Genomic DNA, 20,154 nt, shown 5'->3' on the forward strand with positions numbered 1-20,154 from the left:
ATTACAAATGAACACACAACACATCCAAATAGTTTACTAAGACTTAAGAGAGTATGTCACCGTTTTCCTATTATAAAATTTTATTGAAATTTCTCATAGGATTGTCATTACTCTCTTTACATGGTACAACAGTACAGTCTGATTTGCTTGTTGTTAATAATCGTGGAAACATGAAAATACAGCCAGGGATTTGTTTGCGAAATGGTTGTGGTGCCGAGGCATAACTGCAGTGTTCTTTCTTTAATACAGACTTTCTCTTCATATTGACTCTAATCACTTGCTCAAAATCAAATACTTCACAGGTGTCATGACTAAATTATTAAGTGCATGCAAATTAATTTTATACCTGTAAACAAACATTAAACTGTGCATAATAAGCATTCAGAAAAGATTTCAAACAAAATAAATATTACTAATGAAAAGGAAGAAGAAATTGAAACTTACATATCTGCTTCCGTTCATTACAAATGAACAAACTGTCCTCCAGGAAATTTTGAAGTAGTTTTAAAAGTTCCTTTCTAAGCATTATTTTCAATTTTAAAACTTTCATGTTAAAATATAATCACCTATATAATCATAAATCTTCTCCCTAATCATATTTCCTAAAACATTGGGAAATAATCATTATTAAGACACAAACACAATTTCTGTACATTAAGAAGTACATTTGTTATGTACTAAATGTCCTGTTAAGTTTTCAGCTCTCATACCTAGATATAGACTTTTCATTTTAAAGAACAACACAGTCCAGTCAGCAACCACAATAGCAGCTCTCATTGTTGGCCAATATTTAATAAACTTCTTTCTCTCAAAAATAAGAAATTGAGAGCTAAAGAGGCAGCTCAGAGTGTGAGAGCACATATTGGTCTTCTAGAAGACCCAAGGTCAGTTCCTCACACCCATGTCAGGAGTCTCATAAACACTTGTTCCAGTTCCAGGGAACCTAATACCTTCTTCTGGCCTCTGCAGACATACATATGCACACATAGAGAGACATACATGCAACCTCCCAACAAACACACACACACACACACACAATTAGAAACAAAAAGAGAATTTTCTTCTATTTCATTTAACCTACTAACCACATATATTATACTTTCTAGGATGAGAGAGAGAAAGTAGGTTTTAAGAGTGTGCTCTGCTTTTGCCTAGGACCCCATTTAGTTTTCAAGGACCCATGTTGAGAGGTTTACAATTGCTTGTAACTCTAGCTCCAGGAAAATCTGGTATGTCTGGCCTCAGCAGGCAACTGCACACACCAAAATAAGCAAAAATAAATAAAATCAATCTTTAAAATGTTTCTTGTTGGTAATCAAATGGAATTTACAAGTAGTTACAAAATGAACAGAGAGAAAAAGACAACCAAATTTGATGCATAAATGACTAACCAGGAGACACTAGGTCCTGCAAAGAACTGATCTTTTATGAAACTCTCTCTCTCTCTCTCTCTCTCTCTCTCTCTCTCTCTCTCTCTCTCTCTCTCTCTCTCTCTCTCTCTCTCTCACACACACACACACACACACACACACACACACACACACACCCCAAAGCTAATCAGAAGGAACTGTTGGCATTATTAAATACACAGGGGGACCGGGGGCTGATCAACTCTTGTACTACTAAGCGTCAGAATAACACTGGGCACATAAAAGATTCAGAAAGGAGGCCAATCACCATTCAGAAAGGAGGCCAATCACCGCTCTGGAATGAGCAGTCAATAATATGACAACTATAAAAGGCCCATTTAGAATTCAGAGATAAAAAAATAGTTGTAGTCTTTGCAGTCCCATTAGGAATCAGTCTGCAATCACTTCCTTCTTTATGACAACATTCAACCGTGCGCTTTAGATCTCCCAACAGAAACCATAACGAGCCTCCACAGTGCCACACTACCTGCCAAGAAAACAATCCATCTTTCAGGAGCCCCAGCGACAATATTCCTCAATGCTCAGTGAAAAAAAGTATAAAAGTGCTTGAGTGTTGTCATTCAAAAGCACACCATTACAATCCTCACTGGCAACCCGGAGGACGTTAATGAGGGAAAGGCTGAAGCACACAAAGGAATCCTGGGCATTAAATTCAGAAAAAGAAAATAATTAAAATAAAAAGACCGTAAGTCAATAAATCGATGACTACCTGACAAAAATGACCTTGTGAAGTGTGGAACAATGCCTACTACGCCCCAGCAGGAGAGCTGGGAAACTCAGAGAGGGACACCCAGGGCTTTGATTCATTGCCCAGTTAATGCCCAATCTGTCCTTACAATCATTACTGCCGTTGCACATATGGCTAAATGATCTATGAGCCACTGAGTAAATAAATCTGATAATTACAGAAATACAGATAAAAGCAGGACTTTTAATTTTCTGGTTTTTTTTACCTTATTTATCTCTTTCATTAACCATTTTTTTCTTGTGCTTTAGAACATTTACTGGGGGTGATGCATGTCACAGCATATGTGTACAGAGGTCAGAGGACAATCTGTGTGAGTCATTTCTCTCCCTCTGCTAAGTAGGTTTCAGGGATCAAACTCAAGATGGCAGGCTTAGCAGGAAGTGCTCTTGCCCACTAAGGTATCTTGGTAGCCATTCTTTATTCTGTTCCCATTAAATATCAATGTTAATTTTACCTTTAGACCATACAAAATTTAAACTTTTCCCAGGAACATTTCAGGGTCAATATGTATGACCCTGAAAAGGTAGGTCCCTCATGAAGCAAGGCTGTGAGGCATTTTTAAATTAGTGGTTGATAAGAGAGGCCACAGGCCTTTGTGAGCAGTGCCACCCCTGGGTAGATAGTGCTGTGTGTATAATTAGCAAAACAAAACAGACTGACTGAATGAGCCAGAAAGAGCAAGGCAGTAAGCAGCACTCCACCAAGGCCTCTGCTTCCTTCCATTCCTGAGTCCTTGTTCTTGAGTTTCTGCCCTGACTTCCTTTGATGTGGGGCTGAGGTGTGAAAATGAAAGTGAAATAAATCTTTTTCTCCCCAAACTGCTCATGTTTGTGGTGTTTTATTGTAGCAATAGAAACATTAACTAGGACAGATACATGCATTTTAAAAGATTTGTTTTATTTTCAGTTACATACCTGTATGTGTCTGTGTATAGGGTATGCTCATGGATGAGTAAAATCCCCTTACAAGTCCAGAAGAGAGCAGCAGATCTTGAGTTGGAGTTACAGGTGGTTGTGAGCTGCCCAGTGTGGGTACTGAAGGCCAAACTTAGGAGTCCCACAGGGCCAGTGTGCTGTCCTAGCAGTTAGTACTTCTCTCCACCTGGTGGCATATACAATTTTAGTAGCCTAGGTGAGTGAAAACCTGGGAACATGAAAAGTGTTTTGAACCTGGAAGACTCTTGATGACTAATGAAAGAAACCCCAGGTAAAATGTATATATGTGTGTGTGTGTGTGTGTGTGTGTGTGTGTGAGAGAGAGAGAGAGAGAGAGAGAGAGAGAGAGAGAGAGAGAGAGAGAGAGAGAGAGAGAGAGAGAGAACCAGTCAATGGGATGAGAACACTTAGGGACAAAACAGTGCATTGCCTCTATCTCTGAACTTTACTGAGACCATGTATATGTCTTTTACTGTGGGTTAACAAGGAATTTCTGTCACATCATTGTTTCTTTTACTGCCTCCAACTCCCTACACCTTCCTTAGATGGTAGTAGAAAACTGAGCTTTTGCCAGCTACCATCAGGATGGTTATACAGAGTTTAGGTTGATAGCTTTCATTCTTATACATATATCAGCTATACATCAGAATCTTGATTTCAGAATTTTATATACCCTTAAAGGGTCAAATTTAGTCCTAGAAGTTAATATTTTTAAAGGACACTAATTCATTCTACAAGAATTAGAGAACCAATATATTGTAAGAAAAAAATAGAATTCTTGTTTACTTAATGAAAGTTTATTGAATGCTTATACCCCAAATATCATCCTAGCTGCTAAACATCACATAGCAAATAAAACAAAATCTTTGCCTTCATTGTCTTTGTGTTATGGTAAGATAGATAAATAATAGAAAATAAATAAAAAGCATAGATACAATTTAAGTAATAGTAAACAAAATGCAAAAAAGAGAAAGATAAATGAGGTAGATACAGTGGTTTTAAATTGCACCATTTGAACAATTGTCTGGGGAAATTAGTGTTCTGATGTCCCTTCTGTGAGAGCTTTCTGAAAAGAAAAATCAAGTATAATTTCAAACATACAGCCTTAAACTAGAGAATAGCCAGGGATAACGCCTGTGGTGATTTGTACGTCCTTGGTAAGCACTTGGATTTTTCTACATGAAAAAACAGTATGATACATTGTATAGAGATTAAACAATAAACTCTCTAGGACAGAATCCAAGAGCCCAATAGGAGACTATGCAGTAATTTAAGTATGAGATATTAGAAACTTAGTTCACAGTGGTTAAACTGAAGGTAGTGAGAAATAATTCAGTTCTGCATTGATTTCGAAACAAGAGCAGACATCTATTTAAATTTGTGACAAACGGTAAAGATATTTACCCAAGGTGATTTCAATGTTTTGACTTCCTTAGTACAGAGTATCGCATAATATCATTTCAAAATACATGTAGCATAAATAGATAAAACTGAAAGGAGAAATAGACTGGACCACATTACAGACAGGAATCTACACTCTTCTAATAATAACTGAGAGAATTAATGTACTATAAAATTAACAAGCACATAATGAGCAGTGTTCCTAACCAACTAAGCAAAATTAGTATTAATAGAACCTATAGAAAACAACTGTAGAATGCCCTTTTTTTCTATAATTACATATGGGATGTTCCCCTGGATAGACCATCTGTTGCACCATAAAAATAATTCTCAAACTACTTAAATCTTTCAAGATATTTTATTCATCCTCAATGGAATTAAATTAAGACAAACCATGAAAAGGCATCTAGAAGTGTCCTCAATTTGACTAGCTAAAATCTGGCTGGTGATCTTGTGATGGGTCTGCCTTGGATTAAAATCTATGATGGATTTCCAAGTGAAGGCAAGGACCAGGAGAATTTCATTTAGGAAAAGTTTTCATTTTAGGAAAAGTTCCTGCTATTAATATGCGTTTCCTCCTAATATATATATATATATATATATATATATATATATATATATTCACTAAGTATAAGTCCACCCTTTTGAACAGACCTCTGCATAACAATGAAGATGATTTATTGTCTTGTAGTGATACTGATATAGACAAATAGGTGATTTCTTAATTCTCAATGATGATCCTATAAGAATTCCTAAAATTATAGTTATTATTAAGCTATTTTCTTATAGTCAAACATGCAATGAGAACTCTGCCAGTCTTCAAGTGTCATGCATTAATTGCTTCTGAGATAGTGAACAGGCATCTACTATGCAGAGTACATTCCCAAAGGTTGTATAACCATTAACCAAAGGTCATAAAAAGGGAACTATTGATTTACTATAAGTGCAAGGGCAGAAGATAAAATATCAGCTGAGTTTATGTATACAAAATTTCACTGACAGTCACAAGAAGTCACTTTTTTATTGGATATTTTATTTATTTATTTATATTTCAAATGTTATCCTCTTTCAAGCTATCCCCCCAGAAATCCCCTATAACTGAAGTAGAAGAGTATGTTCTTAATGTAGGAAAGTGCACACATGAAAATTGTATAATTAATATATTGAATGGAGAATTACATTTTCCTTGCTACTAGAAAAAATACACTTGTATTCAACATTATATTGTAATGTGTTCTGTGTAATATATAGATAATCTCTTTCGATACTTTTTCCTTCACAAAAATACATACATATACATGTAATAACTAAAGGCTATAAGTTAAGTCAATTAACTAAAATATTTTATTAATTTACTAACAATCAATTAAAAAGAAACATAAAATAAATCCTTCATTGAAAAATATTATTAGAACATCATTTGTGAAAGTATCTAACAAGATAAAACACATAGGCAGTTTTGACAAAAATGAAAGCTTTATACACTTAATGCAATGAAACTTCTCTGATTAAAAATTTTAAAATAAGGATCTAAAGATATTGTGCTCATAGAATGGAAGGTCCATTATCATCCAGTTGCCAACTAACACAGATTTATTGTACTTTTAAAATAATCTCAGAAACAACTTAAAAGAGAAAGTTGTTTTTTATTTCAATGTACAATTCCACCTTGTAGCCCATCATTGAGAAGAACTCAAAACCAACCAGTCACATCACATTCCCAGTGAGTTGGCCCTTCCCATTTCAATTAACTTAATTATGACAACCTCCTCAATACATCCCCACACGACAGACAGATCAGGGCAATCCTTCTCGTGACTCTTCCCTGCTTGCTCCAGGTTGTGTCTCACTGACAATTAAAGCTAAGCATCACTGTCAGTCTGAGATCATCACATCCTTTATGATCGGTTCCTCACGAGCAATCTGCCTAATTCATCTGCGACTGAGCATAAATGATTTTTGTTTGCTTAGACTTGAGTCAAACTCCAGTACATTTTAAACTGAGTGGAAAATATGTAGTTAGACAAATTTTATCTGGAAGTTTGCATTGCTTTAATTCACATCATTGCTTAATCCCTCGGTAGTTTCACCCAGTAACTTAGTAACTGGAATGGGTGGTCAGGATTTGAGAAGAATGAAGTGCAAAACCTGTTCCTTTTGGTTCGATGAATTCTCAGTGATGGAACTCTGAATTCCCTAGGAAAGAACTATTTGTGTGCTTCTTAATCTCAAATATCTGACTTCTTTTCTCCATCTCTGCTGAATCCACTTACTTCTCCTTCAGTTCTCATTCCCTTTCCCGGTGAGCAAGGGGGAATTGCCTAAACCAGCTTAGTTTTGCTCTAGCTTATACCACCAGCTGAAACTTAAGCCTCTCTGAAGGACGTAAAATAGTTTTGGAGTCCTGAGAGCTGGGTCATTACTACCATGGATGCTTGAGAATGAACAAAAAGTCTGGTAATTTATTGCTTAGTGGGGGAAAAAATCCTAAAACCCCAGGCATTTTGGCATAATTTCTTTGACTTTGCAAATTCTACCCTCAGAAGAGAACATGGACTGACGGTGGTAGAAAAGAAATGTTTCAGATGTGTATTTATCATTTGATCTATTTACTTTTGTGCCGCAGACCCTCTGGGTCCCTGTGTCTGTGTGGAACGGGTCTCTAGACGCGGGTGGGCAAAGCGTGGATGAATGACAAACAGAAGTACACAGGAGAGGTTGTGTGTAGAATCTGAATGTAATTTTACAACTCGAGCATCAGACTTTTTATACAGAAGACAATAAGGAAGTTGGGTGACATGCCCGCAAGGTACAAAATGAGGTAACCGGATGCTTAATGACTCTTACACAGAATAGAGGAATGAAAACGCATAGACTGGCAGGAACTGGGCAATAAAAATAACTGAGACAAAGTCAGCCCTATCTAAGGTCAGCTATAGTCTTAGAAGCCAAGTGTGAGAACTTTTCACTCCTAGGGCAAGGGCTTTCACACCCAAGTCATGGTTCTAACTAGGGAGTTCATTCTAGCTAACCATCTCATGAATAATGCAATACTCTAAAACCACAGCCCGATCTGCTTCCTAAACCATTGTAAATTCCTGTAAATAGGTGTAACTCAGCTATAATTCTAAGCATCTATTCTGGTTTCCCCTATGGTCAGAAACTTCTTTCTTCCTAGGTGATGGTAGATTCCTGTGAAGGGCAGTGACCTAACATTTACTCAAAGAGATAGTGTAATACCAGGGGCAGTACTGAATTCCAAGCCCAAGGTCTTGCTAAGGACGAACTAGGACTGTTGGAACACTGGCAGACAGCTTTAGCTATGTCATAACTCAATCTTAAAAGACACTTATAACAGGATGATATTGAAAGAGAGCATGTGGATCCATACACTAGACTAACACGGGAATGGAGAATTAAGAGAACGCCAGACTCCAGGAGGAGAGCTTCCTTGAAACTCTTTTTGCCTCATGAGCAGCTTTTAGGCATCTCTGCCTGACAGGCTGACTCGACCAGAGTGCCGTGGCACTTTTGCCTTTTGAGTCAGGATGAATGACAGCTGGGCTCACAGGATAGAAGAACCTATAAGCCTAGTCTCTATAGCTATTGATCTTGGAATGCCACTTAGAACATGCTTATTTGTAATCACCTGGCTTCTTTCATAAAAGATGAATTTTAGAGTAGAATAACAATTTATTCCTCTAATTCTCCTGCCTTTATATGATAATCCATTTAGTAAATATGAATTCATACTACTTTGATGTAGAAAAGATCAATAAAACTCTAAATAGCTCTTCTCAGGCTCATTCTTCAAGAATGTCTCTTGGTTTGGTTGGAAAGTAATGGCTTTTGCCCTGGCAATGTGCAAGGAAACCATTACTTTATGATTGGCTGTAAAAGTTAATGAGATGACACATGCAGCAACCAGTTATTTGTGAAGGATTACCTCTTCTCAGTAATAAGTGCTTTACTTTCAATGTTTGGTTAATTTTTCCTGCTATGATTGAAAGTGTCTCTCTTACAACCCAACTGTAGGATGCTATATGTTATTTTCAAGCATTCAAAGTACTATATACTGGTTTTGAAACTGAATTTTGTTACCATATCAAAAAGTGTTGTTTTGGCAGTTGAATAACAATTTGCTCTTGGTTACAGTCTCATTTTTGTACCTTAACTGGGGGAAGGGTGAGGTTGGGATCTCTGAGGAGTTTCAGACTGCTGGTTAACCTCTAGCCTGAAGGAAAAGACCCATAAACCTCTCAGAGTCATAGATCTAGACATAAGATAGAAGAATTATTCAAACTAAATCTTGTTCCTATCTCTAGCAATGGAGAATTATAGCGTAAATGTTTCCCCCCAAAATCATCCACAGTGTGTGTGTCTAAATTCAGTAACTAATTTCTTTCTGCCACACCTTTTATAACTTTTATAAAAATTAAAAGGAGCCCAATATCTGACAGGGAGTGATATCCAAAATTTACAAAGAACTCAAGAAGTTAAAGCTTTAATTTATCAGAAATTCTAAAGCTGAAGTGGTGTCATGTTTTATAAACCAAGACACTCTCCAAATACATCGATAGAAGAATTCTGTAGGTGGGTCAAAATAAAGCAGGAATCCTGTGCTACGACCCACAGATGCTCTCTAATGACACTCTTAGCCTCTCTGTGGAACGTTAGAAAAGCCTACTAAGTAGATGTGCTCAAAAGGATGTTGACAGTTATAGAATTATAACTGCTAGATCAGACACAGACAGACAAGGAACTCTTATATTTGAGATTACTTAAACAGATTCACATTTTCTATGTCTAAAACATACAAGAATAAGAATTCAGTCATATTTAATAAATGAATGCACTTCATCTAGATGTAAAGTTTGCATGCTAGGAAAGCTATTGACTTGATTTTAGGTCTCCCACACGCTCCTTATTGGAATGTTTCTGGCTGTTCAAGAGACATAGCATACGACAGTGTAGTGTGTTATTAGTCAGCAGACATGCATTTGCATTAGTTTGCCATACCTAGGCTGTTACAGTGCATCATAACCTTTAGGAATTAAGTATTTTTGAAAGTGAAATATTAGTGGTATTTTAAAATATTTTTTAACCACATCCACACTTTGCCCCAGTGCATGGTCCTAGAACATAGAAAATTGTGGTAAACCTCAGGTAGATGGGTGGCATTATGATTTGGATCTGATCTGTCCTCCAATTTCCCTAAGCTAACAGCTTCTTCACCAAACATGGAGATAGCAAGAATGATGCCACATTTAGGAGGTAGGGCCTAGCAGAAGAAAATGAGTTTCCTAGAGGAAGTCCTATTAAAGAATAATAGAACCCTGGTCCCTAATTCTCTTTCACTTTCTGGTCATCATGAAATAGTAGCTCTGTTCATCTATGTGCTTATTGCTATGATGTTAGGCTCAAAGCATCAGGACCAAGTGACCATAGACCAAAACGTCTAACATGACATACGATAAACTGTTATTCTTTTTAGTTGATGTATGTACCAGCTAAAGGAAAAGGTTCTTGTGAAGTCATGTTGGTCCAGTCCAGAGGAAGGTGGTCATCAGGTACTAGAACAAAGAACAATTTCACACACACAGGGGGTTTTCTTGATAGGATCAAAGAACAGGTCTTAGAAGTAAAGGGTGAGCAAACATTTGATTACCAAGAAAGTCTGCTAATCTCTTGATAAATCAATGTCAGAGTCTTCAAGTATCTTTCTGGGCCAATGATGTACAGCACTGAGTGCTTGGGCACTAGGAGAAAGGTGTGGAAGGTGGGATCCTCATGCATCATTAGTGATGCTCTATTGTGCCCAGACGTTAATAAAGGTAGATTCCCAAGCCCCTTCATTTCTTCTCCCTGGAACATTTTGCCTATCCCTAGCTTGAATTTGCTTTACTTTCTCAGCTGCAATTGTTAAGCCTGAGTCACCACCTTTGAGAAGTCCTTAATGCCTGCAGTCACAGATGAGAGTCCACTGCTCTCTGGTTCTCTAACACGGTGGTCACTTCAATACCATTCAATACCATCCTTCACCATCATTCTGGAGAACTGCAACTTCTCTCTCTGTTCTGCTGTGCAATAAACCTTTTCAAGATGGGATTTACATCTATTTCACCATGTAGGCACAGTGAAGGACTAGGAAGGCACTTTGTTAAAAGGGATAATTTAAAGGAATAAACATGTCGCTTATTTTTCTCGTAACTCTTTGCTCTCTAATATGTAACTCAGACTAGAAAATGAAGCACGGGTAAGAAAATTAACTAGGGATTTTCTGTCACTCCTCTGTCATGCATAGTTGGATGGTTCTTCAAACACAAACTGAAATTAAGAATTGTCTTTCCCAACTCACAGGAGCATTGTATGGATCACTTGAGACAATTCTGTGAAGTGTGTTGTAAAAAATCTGTGTACCAGGCATGTTATTATCACTGGAGGGGGGCATCAATGGCATAAAACAAATTGTACTGAAATTCATCTCCAGAAGAAACAAATACAAAATGATACTTCAATTTCATTGAATGTTGAACATGAGTTTGGTGATCAGTTTTACTGCACATCATCAATACATGGCTACTCAGCAAATGCTGGAATCACAACTCAATTCCTTGAATTAAAAACATTAGAATTTTGGGAGAAAGTGCAGGAGGCCTGGCATTGTTAAATAGATTTGATTAAAGAAGAGTCCTTTATGAATATTTTCTTTTTTCACAGATTGCAGTCTTTGGAAGGCACTTGTTCAAAGCACATTCTTGAATTTTACAGTAGGTGTAGGGAGGCTTTTAAGACAAAGCCACAAAGTTAACAAGTTGGGTTTTGTTTTTTTCCTGTTTTGGGTTTTTGTTTTCTTAGTTTGCTCTTTCTTGAAGATTTTTCTTCTCTTATGGTATATGTTTACCTGCTGCTTCCATTCATCAACTTTTAAAAGAGTGACAGAATGGACAAGATAAATACATATTGCAAGGAGACTCTATTAGACTAGCTTACAGGATACAAGCTAGGTAGCAATATCCATGCCAGGGATGTTGGGAATTCTTTGTCTGCTCCACCCAAAACTAGATGCCTCAATGGTCCCAGTCTGGCTCTGAGACCCCATAGGATTCCTGGAGAGTAAGTTGCTTGCTGGGTTCTGATTGCAGTAATAGCTGGAGCAGCAGCAGCAGCAGCAATGGGTTAAATGAACCCACCAGCAGGAAAGAGAAATAAGCAAGCAGATAGCTCTCTTTTCCCTGGGACCTGTTCATATATCTGGGCTGCTGCAAGTAGAAGATACTGGCCCAGTTAAGCTTCCCTGATAATTCTATGAAAGAGCCATTCAGAGGGATGCCTCTTATTTGATTCTGGGTCCAACTGAGTTGGCAGTCCTCCGTGGTTTCTTCACATCCCACTTGGCATTTCTGGGACTATTGACAAATCACACACTCAGCTTCATATTGTGAGCCTTGATAGTATAGTTTTCTTGCCTTCTCACTTAAGTGTGTCCTAAAATATTTTGAACTATCTCTTTATCCATTTTTATACCTTTTCCTTCCAAAAAAGAAGAAGTTGACTTTGTTGTATGGCTAAAAAGTAGCTCCAAAGGGAGATAGAGAGGGAGAAGAAGAAAGAGGGGAGGGGAGGGGAGGGGAGGGGAGGGGAGGGGAGGGGAGGGGAGAGGAGAAGCAGAGAGGTTCATGACACAAAAACTTTTGTAATCAGTAGGTTTGAAGTCTAAGCTCTTAGTGGTGCAGGTGGTGTGGGTGTAGGGTTGGCTGAGGGTGCCAGAGATGCAGCAGTGAGTCTTCTCACAGTGAGTCTTCACAGCTCCACATGAAGTGTTAAGACGGAGTAGACAGAATCCTCAGCAGCCAGAAAAGCAGAATCATTTCTGGGCTATTTATAGACAGATTGTTCTGTCATTGGGAACACATTTGAAACTAAGCTCTTTTCTGAGGCTTGTTCCTGTCCTTTAACTCTCCCTGGGGTGACTGTCTTTCTTCCAGAACTTATACTTTATAGATTTCTATATCAGAACCTAAAAAGAATGTGAAATCATCCTGATATTGTTGTCCTTTCTAGAGTTTTCTCTTCCTTTCCCAAGTTCTCTCCACTATATGTTAACTCCATGTTATCACATCCTCAGTCATAACAGCCTTAGGCCTGAGGATGTCATGCCTGGCTTACTGTCACTTTAACAATCTTTCTCTTGTAACTGTGCATGTTGCCAACACTCATGGAAGTTACTTTTTCAAATCCTAACATTTGTTTCTTTATGTGCTCTTCTCTGGCATCCTTTTTTCTCCCCTAAACTATTTCTGACATTCATTCCATTTCAATCAAAAACAGCTTGTAAACAAAATTCCTCCATAAGCCTAAATCTAAGCACAGTGGCTTCTCCGAGCATCCTTCATCTTCTCTGTGCCCTCTTACTAAGCTTTTGATGAGATCTTTCAACTCGTTTATGAATTTAAACCCCTTAATTATAATTATTTATCTTGTTTCTTCCCTTCTTCCCTACAATTCCACTGTCCATCTTAAGTTTCCCTTTTATTGCATATATGTCAAAGTTCTACTATTGGCTATATCTAACTCTTTGCCTACTTCTACTTGGCACCTGCCCAGGTGAACATTATTTGAGAAAACAAATTAGTTGAGTTGACTCACACACTCATAGTTAATCACTTTACCTTGGTTGTTAATACCATTCAATCCAAACACTCACTTCTCTAATTCCTTGTTGTCTCAGATGACTCCTTCCCACCCCCTCTTTTTCCCTTCACAAACTTCTGTTTCACCATCTTCATTCTTGGACTGATTAACCAATCAAAAGGACTTCTCAAGTTCTTCTCATTTGTAAACACCATGTGTTCCATCTGTTACAACAGGACTACCTATTCTTTTGTGTTAAATTCTCCCATCCTCTGCTACTTAAGGACACCATTTCAACCAATTATCAGTTTTTATACAAGAATTGGTAGCTGTTTTTTGTTAAGTTTTCTTCACTGTATCCAAATGCTATTACGTCTCCCACCTTAAAAATATCACCCTTAACCAGACTTCCCTTATCAGATACCAGCCCCTTTCTCTTCTTTACAAATTCTTTTGGTAAATCAAAATAGTTGCCTGCACACTGTTTTCTAGATTTTTCTTCTCTATAACTTATTACAGTCACATTTGCAACCTCTCATTTCACCACAACTGGGCTTTTTCAGTTCAACAGTTGGCATTTCCTAAATCAATGGTCATTTCTAAGGTTTTTTTTTTTTTTTCCTATGGAACCAACAAACAGACTTAAGAAAGCTGGTCTTTCTGCTCTGGGAAGTGCCATTTGACACCTTGAATGCCACATTCTTTACCCTACTAACTCACGAACCAGCAAAATAATAATAATAATAATAATAATAATAATAATAGTACAAGAAGGTACTATGAAGTAGAAAATTAATGGTTCTTTGGAGAGTCAGTTGTGTCAGATGGTGTTTTACTAGGGCAAACACTTGAAGGAGTGTTTTCCTGCAGAGGACACTGGTGTGAATGGGTACTGCAGACTTCTGAAGGAAATTTTCAATGAAGCAGACACAGGAAAGAGGATGTTCTACTAAAGCAAACATGTGAAAGGACACCTGATGAAGGATTCTTTGCTAACATCAGGCATGTATTGGTCTGCCTTACATTGCGTAGTTGAACTCCATTTGTCACACCTTGGAGGACTTGGGCTGATTGGATGTGTGTGCTGAGGCAAGACACATGCGATGAGGCTGAGGACAAGAGATATTTTGAGGGTATAGATAGGACTCAACTGAGTGATAGAGAGAGCTTTGCTGAGGGAGGCACAGTGGAGAACTTCTTCTGGTGTTCTTCCTGGTCCCTCCTGCTAACTCAAGCCAAGGCTGATGCCTGACTGTCCATGTCACCACTGTTACTAACCCAACTCTACCAAACTGGACTATTGGTATATCCTCTATCCATGAAATGTTTGCGAGTGGATGGAGCTGCCTCTTCCTGCTAACCTGTGAACTAAACTGCCAATTTCCAGACTACACAGATGGGGTTGCTCCAAAGAACCTTTATAAACAGGTCCAATTCCCCATATCCTTTCTTTTCCACTACTTTTGGTTGGTGGTGAGCTATAAGGAAGGTTATAATGTTTAAGAACCATCATTAAAAATAGGATTTGGAAAAATTAAAGTTACAGTACTAGAACATTAAAGTGAAATTGTGGGCTTTTACATCTTTTTAGTATTTTTTATTATTATTATTTTAAGCACCTAAAAGTTGTCTTACTCAGTTACATACATTTAAGACTTTTTGTAATCCACCGAATGATCTGACACATTGGTCAACACAAATTGTACTCCATGGTTTATTGTTGTCTAGTATTTATTTTTGGTTTTGTTTTTGAGAGACAAAAAGCCATGAAGTTGGGTGAGTAGAGAAGAAAGGAGATCTGGGAAGAGTTAGAGGAGTAGAAAGAATATTATAAAATTATATGGAATTTTCATACACTACATGTAAACATAGAAATGAGCATGTGAAGTGTTGAGAGATGGAAATGAATTGGAAGGAATTGAATGGAAAACTGTTTGATCACTGTACATAATACACATTTAGAAATTTTCAAGTGAACAAAAACAAAAACCCACTTCAAAACTCAGTGGTATGTTTGATGGATATCAGAACAGCTACATAAGAATTTGGTTTATACTTTAGGGTATGTCATCTATTTCCTTTCTTTTCATTTTAGCATAACCATATCCTTATAAATAGCATTCAACAGAGTCTTCCCTCTTTTTTAGTTTGACGATCACTACTCTTCAAATAAAGTGATTTATTGAGCGTGGTGTGTGTGTGGGGGGGGGGAATTTGGAGTTCACAAACCTATGTGGGTGTATTTGAGACTATGAGTAACATCAGAATGTCTTCCTCATTACTTCATAGCCTTATGGTTTGAAGAGGGGACTCTCATTGAACGCGAACCAGGGCTAACATGACTGACTTATAAACTTCAGGAATCAACACAGATGGTTATAAATACACATCACATATCCAGAATATTTTCCTGTGCCTCTGTGTTCAACTCTCTTCACTCTAACCTCCATGAAACTATTGATATACTTTCTATGACAAAAAAAATACTTTGCATTTTCTATAATCTGACTTAAATAAAATATAGAGGGTGATTTATTTTTACTTGATTTCTTTCTCTTAGCATAATAATTTTCATGTTAATCTAGGCTGTGTGTTCTGATAATACTTCTCTACTTTGAGTTATCATCCATTGAATAGATCTACAACAAGTGCTTTTTATCTGACTTGGTTTAGTTTCAGGTCTAAATGTTGATAGCCACTTGGAACATATCTGGGTATCTGGTTTTAGACTATGGCAAATAAAGCTCCCCAATCACTCTCATTATCTTGGAGAGGACACCTCTCTTAGTGTCTCTGGAGAAGATGGGGGGAAGGGACTAGATAGCTAGGTACAAGGTGAATGCATATGTTTTTATGACACTGCTGAATGGTTGGACCAAGTCAGGCAGTATTTTTTTCTTGGCAATGATGAACAGCTCTACTTATCTCACTACTGCGTGAAATACTGGTTTTTTGTTAAGCTTTTGTCACTTAAGTGTAAAGTATTCTAATGAGTGTTTATAATGTCTCACTGTGGTTTTAATTTGCATTTACTTAATTCCTAAGGAGCTGTAACATTTCTTTCTGTGCTGATTTGCCATTCTCAGATCATCTTTGATTACAGACCATTTGTAGATTTTAATTGGGTAGCTTGTATCATTCAGTTGTATTGAATCTGTATTACATTTTGCATGGAAGGCTTTTTCTTAGATAAGTATCCTAAAGATTTTCTCCCAGCTCTGTATTGACTCTTCATTTCCTTAAGGACACCTTTCAAAAAGTAAATGGAGTAGCAGAAACTAAGACCTATGCATGCCTTGCCTGAAGTTACCCAGCTCACATGTGTCAGGTCTGTAATTTAAGTTTAAGTCTATTTATTTTTCACACCAGAGGTCTTACTTATTATGCCATCTTCCTAAAAATAAAATAATTAATCTATATCAACACATAATGTTAACAGCTTTGCACATTTGTTTCTTGAGAATTAGTCTAATGAACAAAACATGGCTTCTGCGCACCTTCAATCAAAGACAAATACGGGAAGAAAAGAAGGCTACAGAATGATGATGACATCATAGTAGTGCACTACACTGAAGCTGAAGAGCATAGAACAGACTAAGACTTATTATGTGGTGCTGCTGAGAAGATGACCAATAAAAGGATAACCCTCTTCAGCATGAACCTGACATTCAAAAAGCTGTGGGAATCATTGTTGTGCTGGGTTGCTCTAGGTCAGCCTAACAAAACGTGAAATCATATCAGAGGAGAAAACAGTTAAGGAATTGCCTGCCTTTGATCAGGCTGTAAGCAAGCCTGTAGGATATTTTCTTAATTAGTGATTGATGTGGGAGGACTCAGCCCCTGGTGGGTGGTACTTCCCATTGGATGGTGGTTCATGATGCTTTAAGAAAGCTGATGGAGGAAGTCATGTGCAGCAAACCAGTAAGCAGCATTCCTCCCTAGGCTCTACTACAGCTCCTGCCTATGTTTCTGCTTGGTTTGAGGTCCTGTTTTGGCTTCCCTCAATGGACTGAAATTCATATTTAAGCCACATACACTTTCCTTCAAGGAGGAGAGGAAAGAATTTTGGTTATGGTGTTTCATTCTAGCAATAGAAACCCTAACTAATACCCTAACCTTAACTAACCCTAATTCTGTACAATCGGAAGTAAAGGTTATATTCCTGGGAAAGTAGCAGAATTTCCATTTTTAATATGTTCTGAGATCTAGTTGTGTGATTCTTTACATAGACTTTATCCTCCAAGTCTCCTGGAATATTTATCTCAGCACAATAAAACTATGTTTTTAAAATATTTATTTAGGCAACTGTGAGAGTTATGGAAAATGAGTATGATGTAGGACAACCTACTATAACTGGACAACAGGGATTAAACTGACAGAAACTAATTAGGTAGAATGAAAGGCCTGGATTTATGAGATAATTTTAAAAGAATAATCAATAGCTCAAATACAGAACACGTAACATGCTAACCAAGTACAGTGTGTGAGCCAAAGTGAAGTATCTATGAGCTTATTAGCTGCAGAACTGCAGAGGAAAAAAAAATACTCCACCCATTGTGTATCTGAGACTCATTATCTGACAATATGCCTCAGGTGAGCAAGTGACTCAAAAGCCATAAGCTGAAAAGGAAACATGATCTTTAATAATGAAAAGCATAGAAAACTCCAACATTAAACACTGTATATGACCCACAGAAAAGCAAGGTTATTCTAATGTTATGCAACATTGTCAATTGTCATGACTGCCTTAGGTACTGTATATGCCATAAGAACAGGCTATAATCACTATTAATCAGAGTACCTCATGACAAGCTGCTTGGGCCACACAGGCTGGTAAACTATGTATTCTAACCTAGAGAGTCGAAGGTCTTAAACCGCCAAAGGCTACATGTGTCTTGAGAAGAGAATCATCTTAGTTTTGGAAGCCAATGCTAACACATGGCATTTGGTATACAAGCGTATCTTATGTAACCTGAAACCATGTATAAAATCCAGGTCAAGGATAAATTTGAAATCTTTTCATCAAAATACAGAAATCTGAATTATTTGGTCATATAAGATGATCCAACAGCTGAAGATCAGAAATTGTACATGGGAATTATCGATAGGTGTTACACTTTGTCTACCCATAGACAAAGGCAGTAAAGCACAGAGTAGCAGGGACTGGAGACACAGTTCTCACATATATGGCTTACTTCCCATATCATGTTTCTTAAAATGAGAGAAAAGAAAATAGCATCTTTTCCATTAGAATACATAAGCATTAGTTATTATTATGTGACAAATATTGGCTAGAAGAGTCACTACTGGGGAACTGTCGACCCTCCTGGAAGAGAATTCTTCTTGGGAAGACCAATAACTCCATTTCACCTAGGAACGTGTTTGTTCTTTCTAGGAAAGTGGGGAAATGCCATGAAGGTCCACCTCAAAATGCAGTTGAAATCCAGTTCACACTTGAATACTATAAGGTAGATTTTGTTGACTCTGGGCTGTAACACAGGTGAGGTAGAAATGAACAGTTAAAGTTGCTATTGTATTTACCCCCGATTCTCCAGCCTTTAACAAAGTTGTACCTAAGGCTGTGTTTATAAAAATCTTACCAAATACAATCAGTCACTTGGATTTTACAATTAGTCTTGTTTTCACTTATAGTCTTGTACTTAAAACCCAGTTGGGGTACTAGAACACAAGCAAATATTCTCTGGAGTGTGTATGAGAGGGTATACATGCAACTTTCCTTAAGAATCTTGCTCTGTAGTATTAAAAAAGACAGCATCTAGCACTGTGGCCTTAATGACAACAGGATGGAATGAGTCAACAGTATTCAGAGGTAGGAATTCAAACCTGAGTAGAGGAGATAGGCCATGGTGGAGGTGTCAATTTTCCCACCATTTTCTATAGTGCCTGGAACCCAGAGTGATGGTGCTCACCTGGAGCTAAGGTGAAACAGAGATGTCTGAAGGATGCCAGATTGATCCATAAAGCAGTGTTTGTGCCCCAGGGAATTCTGCTGTATGTAGCAGCAATTACCACAGAAACTTGGGAATTGGAGGGCAAGGAGGAGGAGCATAGGGTTTGAATAGAAAGAGGGACTGGGAGATACATTTTCTGTGCTTGATATCCTGTCAGATAAGTGCTGGATGTCTATAGAAGAGTGGCAGACAAAAGTGGGATGGCCACTTACCTTTAAATTTCAGAAACATAGTGAATCTTTTTGTTAGAATCAAACCATGAACTATTTGGTACACTTTAAAAATGTTACTCATTATTTATCCTGAATTCAAAGCTAAATAGGTACTTGTATTTCAATTTGTGAAATTTAGCTACCATGCCTATCAGGCTTCGTGTGTATTCTAGCATCAGTAGTTGGCCCTTATTCTTCAGAGGACAGGTTCTGTGCATCAAACTTCCAAAAAGGCTTACTATAGTAAGGCTTAAAAAATATTTGCTTAAAACACAGTGCCACCTAGCTGGGACATTGCTACTTAACTACTTCATGCCCACAGAAAGTAAAGGTCACTTAGCAGTCCAAATCTTGTGTTGCTGTTCAAAACTTTTCAGCATTCAGCATATTTCACTAGCTTCTTGTAAAACCATGCATGTTGAATGGTCCTTTTTTCTTCTTCATTTTTTCTCCTGTGGTTTTCTTCTACTAAAGCAATAGGCAGCATTTATTAGGTTTCTAGGTTGTATACAGGAACTATCTCCTCTTCTAGTTTGAAAAAAAAAATGAATCAGATCCACAAGAATATGCAGCCCACATATTCTTAGATGCCCACAGGGACACACCCACACCAACTAGGCCACACCTACTCTAACAGGGCCATACCTTCTCATGCCACTCCCTGGGCCTAATATAGAGAAACCATCACAAAGGGTTCTATACATTTTCCTTTTAATTTTATTTTTTGAGAATCTTATACATGAGCACTGTATGAGTCATGTTTCTCTAAAGTAAAGGAACTGATATTAAAAGGATATTTACTACAGTGACTTATAGAATATA

The sequence above is a fragment of the Mus caroli genome, unplaced genomic scaffold (assembly GCF_978045245.1).
Source record: "Mus caroli unplaced genomic scaffold, Mus_caroli_1 scaffold_3, whole genome shotgun sequence".
Classification (NCBI taxonomy): domain Eukaryota; kingdom Metazoa; phylum Chordata; class Mammalia; order Rodentia; family Muridae; genus Mus; species Mus caroli.